Below are 12,392 nucleotides of genomic sequence, written 5' to 3' on the forward strand. Positions count from 1 at the left end.
TCCAGGGCGATGTTCAGCATGGTGTAAAAAGTAGTTCCAGGGTGATGTTCAGCACGGTGTAAAAAGTAGTTCCAGGGTGATGTTCAGCATGGTGTAAAAAGTAGTTCCTGGGTGATGTTCAGCATGGTGTAAAAAGTAGTTCCAGGGCGATGTTCACCATGGTGTAAAAAGTAGTTCCAGGGTGATGTTCAGCATGGTTTAAAAAGTAGTTCCAGGGTGATGTTCAGCACGGTGTAAAAAGTAGTTCCAGGGTGGTGTTCCGCGTGGTGTAAAAAGTAGTTCCAGGGTGATGTTCGGCATGGTGTAAAAAGTAGTTCCAGGGCGATGTTCAGCATGGTGTAAAAAGTAGTTCCAGGGTGATGTTCAGCATGGTTTAAAAAGTAGTTCCAGGGTGATGTTCAGCACGGTGTAAAAAGTAGTTCCAGGGTGGTGTTCCGCGTGGTGTAAAAAGTAGTTCCTGGGTGATGTTCGGCATGGTGTAAAAAGTAGTTCCAGGGTGATGTTCAGCGAGGTGTAAAAAGTAGTTCCAGGGTGGTGTTCAGCATGGTGTAAAAAGTAGTTCCAGGGTGGTTTTAAGCACGGTGTAAAAAGTAGTTCCTGGGTGATGTTCGGCACAGTGTAAAAAGTAGTTCCAGGGTGATGTTCGGCATGGTGTAAAAAGTAGTTCCTGGGTGATGTTCGGCACAGTGTAAAAAGTAGTTCCTGGGTGATGTTCGGCATGGTGTAAAAAGTAGTTCCAGGGTGGTGTTCAGCATGGTATAAAAAGTAGTTCCTGGGTGATGTTCGGTATGGTGTAAAAAGTAGTTCCAGGGTGATGTTCAGCATGGTGTAAAAAGTAGTTCCTGGGTGATGCTCGGCACGGTGTAAAAAGTAGTTCCAGGGTGATGTTCACCACGGTGTAAAAAGTAGTTCCAGGGTGATGTTCAGCATGGTATAAAAAGTAGTTCCTGGGTGATGTTCGGCACGGTGTAAAAAGTAGTTCCAGGGTGATGTTCAGCATGGTATAAAAAGTAGTTCCTGGGTGATGTTCGGCACGGTATAAAAAGTAGTTCCTGGGTGATGTTCGGCATGGTGTAAAAAGTAGTTCCAGGTTGATGTTCAGCATGGTATAAAAAGTAGTTCCTGGATGATGTTCGGCACGGTGTAAAAAGTAGTTCCAGGGTGATGTTCAGCATGGTATAAAAAGTAGTTCCTGGGTGATGTTCGGCACGGTATAAAAAGTAGTTCCTGGGTGATGTTCGGCATGGTGTAAAAAGTAGTTCCAGGTTGATGTTCAGCATGGTATAAAAAGTAGTTCCTGGATGATGTTCGGCACGGTGTAAAAAGTAGTTCCAGGGTGATGTTCAGCATGGTATAAAAAGTAGTTCCAGGGTGGTGTTCAGTATGGTGTAAAAAGTAGTTCCAGGGTGATGTTCAGCATGGTCAAGCATCTCTTCTTCTAACGTGTCTGGAAACATCTGGGAAGTGAGGAGACCAGTTGCTGGAGTTTTCGGAGAGGAATGTTTCCCATTCTGGTCTGATGCAGGATTCTAGCTGCTCTATAGTCCTGGACCTTGGTTGCTGGATTTCTGCTTCCATGATGCTCCAGATGTTGTGTACTGGTGAAAGGTCTGGACTGCAGGCAGGCCAGTTCAGCAGCCGGACTCTTCTCCTGTGAAGCCATGCTGCTGTGATGGATGCAGGATGTGGTTCAGCATCGTCTTGCTGAAATCTGCAAGGTCTTCCCTGAAAGAGACGTTGTCTGGATGGGAGCAGATGTTGCTCTAAAACCTCCATGTACTTTTCAGCATTGATGGAGCTTCACAGATGTGGAAGCTGCCCACGCCATAGGCACTAATGCAGCCCCATCCCATCAGAGAGGCAGCTTTTCACCTGTCCACTGATAACAAGCTGGATGCTCCCTCTCCTCTTTAGTCTGCAGGACACGCCGTCCATGCTTTCCACAAACTAGTTCACATCTTCATCCAGGTTTCCACTTTGCCTCAGACCATTTTAAATGAGCTTTGGTCCAGAGAAGACGGAAGAAGCTGGTTCTGGATCCTGTTCACATCTGGCTTCTTCTCTGCATGATGGAGCTTTAACCTGCATTAGTGGGTTTCAGGGTGAACTGTGTTCACAGACAGTGGTTTCTGGAAGTCTTCCTGAGTCCATGCAGTGGTTTCCAGTAGAGAATCATGTCTGCTTTTAATGCAGAAGATCACCAGCATCCAGCCTTGTCCCATGCATACAGAGATTCCTCCTGATTCTCTGAATCTTCTGATGATATTCTACACTGTAGATGGAGGATCTTCAAAGTCTGAGGATCATTTTTCTGAAATTGTTCCAGTTTTAGATCCAGTTTGTCTCAGATTGGTGAAGCTCTGTCCATCTTTCCATCTGAGAGACTCTGCCTCTCTGAAATGCTCCTTTTATACCAGTCATGTTACTGACCTGTTGCCAGGTAACTTGATTAGTTGTCCAATGCTCCTCCAGGTGTTTCTGGTTTGTACCAGGTACTTTTCCAGCCTTTTGTTGCTCCTGTTCCAACTTTTTCCATCAGATTCACTATCAGCTCATATTTTCATCTCATGGTGAAACGTCTCCGTTTCATCCTTTGACATGTTTTTATTTTCTACTGGATAAAAGATGTTGATGAGATTTGGAAATCATTACATATAGTTTTTATTTACATTTACATAGCCTTTTTTTTAACTTTCTTGAGACCTGGGTTTAACTGATGCTGAAGCAATGAACGATTGTTTGATACGTCGCCGTCTGTTTAAGCTGCTGATTAGGGAGAGACTGGTCTCTGTCTGACTGCTTTTCCTGCCTGTTTTGTGCCTTTTGCAGGCGGCAGTAATCTGATTCTACATCTAGCCTGAAAAAGCAGCTGCTGCTCAGAGAAGGAAGTCACGGGTTCAACATCATTATAAACGCTTTCAATCTGCTCACAACCCAAAACGGAGAGAACCACCTCAGGAAATGCAAATAAAAGCACAAACTCAGTGAGTTCTATATTCATCATGACATTTATATTTAACTGCAGATAGTGTAAATCCAGAATTCAGATTCTGCATCCAATAATATATTTCAGGCTGCAACACGTTCCAAGGAAAACACGAAAAACCATGTTGGGGTCATTTAGGGATAATAATGAAGTGAGAAAAATAAAAACATCTAAATCAAACGATCCTGGTGAAGCTCGATGAAATCCTGGAATATAAACCATCCTTGCGGGCAGACTGTGGAGACAGGTCACCATCCTGGTACCAAAGCATCCTCCATTAAAGTCAGAGGATCAAAGACGTTGAGAGGATCTCCACTTTGTCTCCAGATGTCAGGAAATCCCTGAACGGGGCGAACAACAAAGACGAGAGTGAAGAGAAGATACGAAGAACAGAAAACAACAAGACAAGCAGCTGCTCCACCTGGAAGGAAACTCCATGGAAAACATCCTACAGCTTCTGTTAGGCCCGTTTACATGACGATGCTGACACAGTAAAACGAAGACATTTTGTTACGCTTTGGATTCTCGTTTCCATGGTAACAGAGTTGCGGGTGTATGAACCTGCAAAGGTTGAACTTTCCTGAAAAAAAAGGTGAATCCTGTGCAGGTAAACATAAACTGGAATCTTTTGGCCATGATGATGGCCGTCATGTCATCTTGCACTCAGATCCTGTTTACACCTACGAAAATCACAACAACAACAACAATGGCGGACCTCCGTGTTTTTAAGTAAAAAAACGGCTTTCTGTGTAACATTTACGTCATCAGATGCAGAGATTACATGCTGTAGATAACCAACACACCTCTATACAAGCGGTTGTTATGTCTTCAGGTCTGATGAAGACATCGTGTACAGGTTGGGCATGTCATTGCAAAGTTCTACCGCCCCCTACAGGCCTGGCATGCACACTGCATTGTTCCCAGTCCCATTATGTTTTCAGTCTGCATGGAGCCAGTTTTCACTCCGCTGTTGTGTTAAAGCAACTTTTTCCAAAGGAAAACATTTGAGCTTTTGGATGGAAACAGGACCAAAGAAAAGAAAAGAGAGAATCATCAGGAGCACCTACAGTAAAAACATCTGAGATCAATACAACAACGGCAATATGTCAGGGTTTGTGGAGTGGATGAGGCAGATGACGAGCAGCACTTTAACACAACATCAGTTCTGAACACAGCATAGAAGAAATTGAAAAGTAAAACAAAATGCAAAATAAAAACAGAAACAATAGCAGTAAAATGATAAAATAATATTATTATTGTTTTATTTGAAATGTGTCTCAGTTAATCTGTTGCTGATTAAGTCATTTCTATAGATGGGTATAATGTTTATCACCCCAAGAGACGGGGAGGGAATTTCTTGAACTCCAAATACCCAGAAATCATCTTTAATTGATTTAGATTTAACTAATGCTCCCCATGAATACACGGAGGCAAATGATGCGAGTGAAGACCCTCGAATGTCTAAAGAACACAGAAGACAGAACAGCAGCATTTTGGACGAGTTGGAGACATGAGAGAGACGAATGGCTGATCCAAGATAAAGTGTGTTACAGTAATCCAGCCGGGAAGTGATGAAGGCAGGAATTACTGTCTCAAAGTGCGGAGCAGTTAAAATGATTTTCCCTCAGCGAGTTGACGAAGGTTAAAAAAGCTGGACTTCACCACAGATTTAATCTGGAGATCTAGTTTAAAATCACTGTCCAATTTAAAACCCAGACTAGTGACAGTTGGTTTTAAAAAGCTCCCCAAGGGGCCCAGATCAGCTGAGGAGGGGCCACTGGAGCCATTAGGCCCTAACACTGTAACCTCCATTTTTCTCTCATTCAAATTCAGGAAACTCAGGCCCACCCACTCCTTGATGTCATGGAGGCATGACACATGAGGCGTAAGAGAAAAGGCATCTTTCTTCTTTAGGGGCAGATGTATCTGGCTATCGACAGCATACAAATGGCTTTCCCAGGATGGACCCTAAAGGAAGCAGATATAGCAAAAACAGGAGGGGCCCCAGAACTGAGCCCTGTGGAACCCCATAGGACACCGGCGCCATAACAGACTCAAAGCTAGCTATACTGACACACATGGTTCTACCTACCAAATAAGACCTGAGCCAGACTAGTGCAGATCCCTACCAAGTTCTGGACCCATGACAACAGTGGTCCACTGTGTCAAATGCAGCTGTTAAGTCGAGCAGGACCAGGACCAGGACCAGGACCACATCATTTCCAGCATCAGTAGCCGGGAGAATGTCATTAACAGCCCTCAGTAAAGCTGATGCTGTGCTATGTAGGGATCTGAAGCCAGACTGGAAGCTCTTAACAATGTTTTGGTTGTCCAAGAATGACCTTAACTGTAAGTAAATCACTTTCTCCAAGATTTTTGTTATGACAGGCATCTTGGAGACGGGCCTGAAGTTAGCCAGTATGGTGCAGTCGAGGCCAGGGTTGTTGAGCAGGGTTGTAACTGCATGTTTAAAAGAAGATCGTTGGAGTCTGGGAGAGCTTCCCTAAGAAGACTGTCACTTTTCAATATGTCCCAATTTATTTTGACAATTTGTTAAATTTGCTTTGCTTTTGTGTCACAAAATATACTTGATCTGAATTTGGTTGATCTTTCAGTTTAGGAACCAACAGCTGTTCTCTAGAGAGACATTCTGCTTTATTAAATGCTTTGAGAATAGCTTTTTGTTGATATCCTCTTGTCTTAAATCTCTGGCTTTCAAACTCTTCTTCTGTATCAAATATTATATGTTTAAGCCTCAGAAACTGACTAAAAGGAATGTTTCTTTTAGCCAAGGAGGATGGAAACTATCAGCTCTAAGAATTGTGTTACGATCTGTAGATTTTCTAAAAATGTTATTTAAAAAAACTACACACCTCCATTCCCAGCTGTCACATTCCTGAACTCTGCTTCCATGAAGCATGGAGTCATTTTGGTGAAATACAGCCTAAGCAATAATTCTTGTTAAATGTAAATGTATTTTTGTTATTTCATTTTATCATTATTTTATTAAGAGTGTGTTTTTTATTTTATCTTAACATGAGAGCTGCTACCTCAATGTCGTTGTACCCTGTACAATGACAATGAAGAGAATTCTGATTCTGAAAAAGATTAATATTAACAAATGAAATAAAGCTGACAAAACAAAAACATGAACTGTTTTATTTGGACTTTTATATCAATCTGTTGGCTGCTTCAAAAACTACCTCTCCTCTCTCACAAAAGCTAAGGGCCAGACCTCCCATCCCTTATAAAGGTGTCCCACAGGGCTGGGTCCTTGGACCTCTCTTCATTCTTTATGTAAATTACCCAGAATATTTCCAATGCAAGTTTCCATGTTTATGCAGATGATGACACTCATATGTACCTCAGCATCTACACCTAGCCTGGCTAAGAACTTTTAATATTATACAGTCACATTTGTATGACTTAAAACTGATTATAAATACAACCAAAACTAAATATGCCTCGTTTTTGATTCCAAGTTGAGACAGAACCTTCCTGGATTCACCACTTCTCAGTGCCTCATCGAGGCAGTTTCAGAGTACAGATACCTCAGTGTTTTATAGACGACACTTTTACGCCACATAGTCAGCAGCTGGTAAAGCAACTTCAGCTAAAACTCCGGGATGAGGATGAAATCCTGACTGTCAGGCTAAAATAAACTGGTGACTGCTTCCTTTATGTTGACGTTATTTATTTAAATGTTTCCTATAAATCAGGGCTACTCATTTTGGTCTTACAAGCAGGTTTTCCACGTATCCGCTGCACCAACACACCTGAGTTAAATTGAGTCACTGTGCAGAACCTGATGGGCTGTGAGATCCACTGAATTTAACTCTGATGTGTTGAAGCAGGAATACATGGAATACCAGCTGGAATCATGGAACTGAACTGAGTTGCCCTGCTTTATGCTGATGCAGTTTACCACGATGCTCTGAGCTTCATCGAGCTCTTACCCATCACTCTTGTAGCTTGTGCTGGTCGGTCTGACCTGCTCGTAAGAAAAATGAAGCACTGGTTTGTTCTAATTCATAAGGGGCTCCTGGGTATGCTTCCCTCATGTGTTCAGATATATTTATCATGGTCTAACTCAAGCAGGAATAACCTCCATCACGCCGCTGACTGTTCCTTGTTCCTGGGGTCAGAACTTGGCCGGTAAAAGGTTTGAACGCTGCAGACGGAGCAGGTCTCACCTCATCATACAAAGACGTCTGAAATTTAAGCTCCGATGGTAAATCAAAGATGCATGTTTTACATCTTTGGTACTTTTGTTTTGCCTTGTTGGTGTTTTAGTCCATGTTTTCTTGTGTTTTTATATATATAATGTCTTTTTACCTGCTGCTGTCTTAGCCAGGAAACTTTTATAAGAGTGACTTTTATCTCAATTGTTTCTGAATTGCAAGGGTTAAAAAAAGAAACATATGTGGTTCATTCAGTCTAGAATGATTTGTGGTTGTAAAATGTAAATAAAGACGTGTTACTCAAGCTTTAAACCAGTTTCTCTTTAGCAGACTCAAAAGTTCTCCTTTAAAGAAAGTTTTTTTTTATTAATAAAAACATTTATTTATTTCCTGAACTTTGTTGGCTCATCTATTTATTCATACCTGTTTCATTTATTTATTTCAGGATTTATTTCATGGCCATATTTATTTATTTATTTGATATTAACTGAAATGGCGTCCATCAGTCTCTCCATCATGCATATTGCATACTGAGAGCAGCTGAAATAGTAACGCTGAGCATCAGAAAGAAATATAGAAATTGTGAAATGGAAAGCCGACTGTTTAAATGACAGAGAGGTTTTAAAGAGTCGGACTGGCTGTAGTGATGAAAAATTCACCAGCGTGCACGCAGCCCGTGGTTTGGCGGTGCAGCGACCAGCTGCTCTCTGACCGTGCAGGCCGGCGCTGATGTAAGCCGGCGAGTCAAGAACCGAGCCTCTGATCTCTGAAAGCTTCGCATTTGCCTTGGAATCAGATTCTCGGAAAGCTCTCAGCACATTACTTTTTAAAACTGGAAAAATCCAGGAGCAAACAATCAGACGTGAAAGGTGCATGAGGCAGGCCAGGCTGAAAGGCCGGACGGCTCCGACTCCGGCTTTCTGTCCGGATTATGTGAGAGCAGTCCTGCTTTTCAAACAGTCTTTTCTGCCTTATTGTGAGGAGGTGGCACAACCACAGCCATCCATCACAACGGCTCAGCATCGGCCTTCAAATGAAACCGAACATTAGTGGATCCCTGACAGACCAGCAGAAACTCCGGGACCGAACGGAACGGAAGGATGGCAGATTCATCAAACTGAGGAATAACCTGTGCAGACAAAGATGTATTGAAATATCTCTTCTGCAGCAGAACAGTGACACAGCACATTTTTACCCGGTGTAAGCACAAAGAGTGCAGAGTGTTTGTGCACGTACACGGTGGTCTTTGCATCACAGGATGAAATGCAGAAGAACTGAAATCTTCTAGAGATTTACATGCAGATTGGATGGAAACTTAATTCCCACCCAGAACCAACATTCAGCTCCACTGCAGGAAGCTGTGAGCTCTTCATTAGCAAAGCTAAAAGCAAGAGACAGTGGATAATAGACATGTGGAGTGACATGAGCTGAGTCCGTCTCCCGCCTCAGAGCCGGCAATTACTGCTGGTTTAACCAGAACTCTTCAGACATCAACCCTACATCTGCTGACAGGGCTCATTCTCTCTGATCCACACAGCTTACGATCAATTCTTCAGTTTGTTTTAAAAGACAAAGACACCACAGATCCATAACAAATGAATCCTCACAGCCACAGCATAACGTAAACTCTACAAGATGATTTTTATGGAAAAGCATCTGAAATGTGATGAGCAGCTTCTCTTCGAAGGTCACGTGACTTTCAGGAGCCACTCAGTTCTGTAATGAAAGCATCCGTCCACATTAACGTGTGAGGTGGCTTCATTTCTCAGCTGCTGTCAGAGCAGATAACGGCTGCTGCTTCTCTGGTACTGATACTTCTCACTTCCTGCTGTCTTTAAATTAGTTCTCCAGGCAACAAAGGAATGAAAGGATGATACGTCATGACTCCGTCTGCAGGAGGACGTTTCACTCTGCAGACGAACAATAACCTTCTGGTTCCACATGAACGTTCAGTCTTTAAATAAGAAGACAGATTTTATAACATTTACTTTCTTCTGTAAACAGCATTTACCAATGAAGTCGTTAAAAAGTACAGAACTTCTAAGTTCCAAGATTTTACAAATCAGGACTCAATAAAAATAATAAACCTCCTACGGCCAGGTGAAGGAGCGGCTGGAGAGGCCGAACCAGAACCAGGCTGCAGGTCCGGATGTGTTTGGGATTCACCGATGCCTTCTCACCAATCCTATTTAATTTGTCCATAAGTTGTACTGAAGAGGTTTTGATGAGAACACTGCATACCAGCCAGAAAAAGTGTTTTTTAAATGTCAAAATTTTTTATCTTTCTTATTCTTGGTGAATACCAGTCTCCCATAAAACGTCATGACCTATGGCCATGTGCAGAGACAGAGGAGAGACAAATGAGGAATAACAAACATAACAGGAAAGAGTGAACAAAAAAAACGGTGTACATGGAAACCCGCGCCTCCTCTTATTTTAAATGATAGATGTGGTTGTAAATCATCACACCGTGAGCTTAAATGTGATAAAGCAGCTTCAAACAGGTAAAGACACGTTGTAGTAAATGAACTAACTTCCAGTGAAAAGGATGAAGGTGGTTCATCTTCATCAACTTTATTATCAAAGTGAAACTGAAATAAACACATCAAATGGCGCTAACTAGCCACCCGTATGCTAGCTGCCTAGCAAACTAATACTATAATACAAATGCAGCAACATTTTAAATTGCTGACACGGCTGGTGTGGCTGTAGCTCAGGAGGACGAGAAGTCGTCTTCTACAAGCTGCAGAGTTGGTCTATTCCTGGTTTCCCCTGACTGGACAGTGAAGGATCCTTGGGCAAGAAAAGCAAAGAGATGTCATCCATTTACCGTTTAAACACCAATTTTGATGTCAAAGTTCAGCATCAAAACAAAGAAAATGAACATAGAAGGATAAAGGTAGAACATCACGTAGAGATTATTGGCGTTAACAGAGCTAACTAGCTGCTTACATGTGTGCTTGTGGCTGAGCATGCTAATGCTAATGTTTAATGCTAACATCAGAAAGAGCAGAATTCTCAGACTGTGGACGCCATTAAAACCCCAAATTCAGATCCTGTCTTTTCTAACTGGACTGTCATGAACTTTAACCTGCTGAGGCCTGGAGAGTCTGGGATGGAGATCTGGGGTTTTTCTTTGGTTCTGGACCTGCTGGAACATCCACTGCTAAGATTATCAGCTGTCATGTGAACAATCTTTTTCTCTGCAGAATGGTGGCTAGTTGAAAGCTCTTCTCTGTGATTCATGTTTTTCATTAAGAATTTTATTGAATATTAATAACTATCCTCAGTCATTGACTGAAAACAACCACATCTGGAGGTGCGGCTGTTTTCTGGTGTTTTCTCATTTCCTTGACAGTTTGATAAAAGTTGTGCTTTAGTGAAGAGAGTTTTAGCCCTGATCACCAAAGGTGTATTTCCTACCTCTGATATGTTTCTGTCAGGTTATTTCCTTCATGCTGCCAATGTTGCCTCCATCCTTTCTCTTCATCCTGTTCCTGCTATTTCACACGTAATTAAATAAAACATCGGTCCTCTCAGCGATCATCCATGTTTTCTCCAGAAGATGACATTTTCAGCAACTCATCAGCTTTATTTAAAATGTGCTCTCCAAACAAAGTCTGTGTTAGTTTGTCTTTACAAGCCTGGAAATGTGGTCGGAGTGAATCACAGAGGTTATCAGGTGTTCTGGAGAAGCTATCAGACCTCACCGTTTACCCTCCCTGACTGAATAAAACACGTATATAATGGGGCCAGAAGGAGGGCGTCCCTGTGGGCTCGCTTTGTTTTTCCCTCAGGACACAGTGATTCTTTTTTCTTTTTTTCCTCCAGATCTTAATTATTTAGTTCCATTTCTTTCGACAAGCTGTGCCTCTACTTGTTACAGTAAATCCATGAATGATTAACAGCAATAAATTAATTATAATGTTCTACATTTAGATTTTCACCCCACTGAGATCCTTGCTGTCTTATCTCTGTTTCATTACATCTCCAGTGGGTATAAACGTGATCTTATCTTTACGCAGATTTCCATGGAAACCGAAACATGATTTAATCTGCTGTCCTGACTGATGAAAAAGCACAGATAAAACTGTAAAGAGTCGCGTCAGCAGAGCCGAGATGACTGAAGACGCTTGTTCTCCCTCCTCCTGTCCGAGAAAGGGTTAGCGTTGGGGAGGCTATTGATTGGCTGTGTGCATGGCAGTGTGAGAGCTGCATTTACATCCCCTGTGGATAAAACTAATTGCATTTCATGGGCTGAAAACACAGAAGAGCTTCCATCCAAACACAAACTCACAGCCATAAATCCTCTCACAACTACAAGGTCCACACTCAAGGGGAAATCAATTACCATGCTGACATCCAGAAGGAAAATGTTGAAGTTGTCCTTGAGGCTGCAGCCTAAACTCTGGGATTGTGTCATTTAAATGGAAATTTTTGTCTTTTTTCTTTTCTTTGTTTCTAAATTTGATTGGGAAAATGTGAGGGAAGCAATCAATGCTTTGTCATCATCCTGGTGAAGAGCAGGCACAGTCCATTCATGTGAGGATCAGCCTGCTGAGAAGCTCACAGCTGTTCAGACTGAAGGTGAAGCTTTTAAATGACTGATTAACGTGCTGTAACTCACTCTGCTAACAGCTCTGCGGGATCCATCCATCCATCACACACCGACCTGCAGCCATTTCTTTAAGTTTGACGCCGTGAACACAAAGGAAAGCCTGACCTGGTGTTTCCAGGTCCGAGAATGATGATCTCTTCTTCTTTTAGCTTGCGTTAGCACAGCTTGTGTTGGCTCCTTACTTCAGGTTCAAATTGAGGCTTTTGTGCTAAATAGAGAGAAAACGTGACATCTGCTCAGAAATGAAGCAGCTGCAGCTCCACGACGACTGAATGACACAAAGCAAAGATAAGATCAGCACCTGCCAGAGGAAACATACATGTAGCATGATGCTATATCCACCCGGAGACAGCTAGGCTGTTGCCTTGGATGTCTGTTAGCATAGGAGAGGCTAATGATTAGCTTCTACCGGCTGGTGGCGGACTAAATGAGACGGTTGTCCATCACCAAGCAGTTTTGTTAGCTGTAGAAACTAAATGACTTGGTTTGGAAAAACATCTTGGTCTAGTTTAGCTTCATAAAGTTAACCTACAGGCTAAAAAACCCTTATCAGTCCCTCAGTGCAGAAGCTGCTTTGTTGCAACAGCACAGGTGCAGAAGCATACAG

Source organism: Melanotaenia boesemani, chromosome 12 (assembly GCF_017639745.1).
Source record: "Melanotaenia boesemani isolate fMelBoe1 chromosome 12, fMelBoe1.pri, whole genome shotgun sequence".
Taxonomy (NCBI): Eukaryota; Metazoa; Chordata; class Actinopteri; order Atheriniformes; family Melanotaeniidae; genus Melanotaenia; species Melanotaenia boesemani.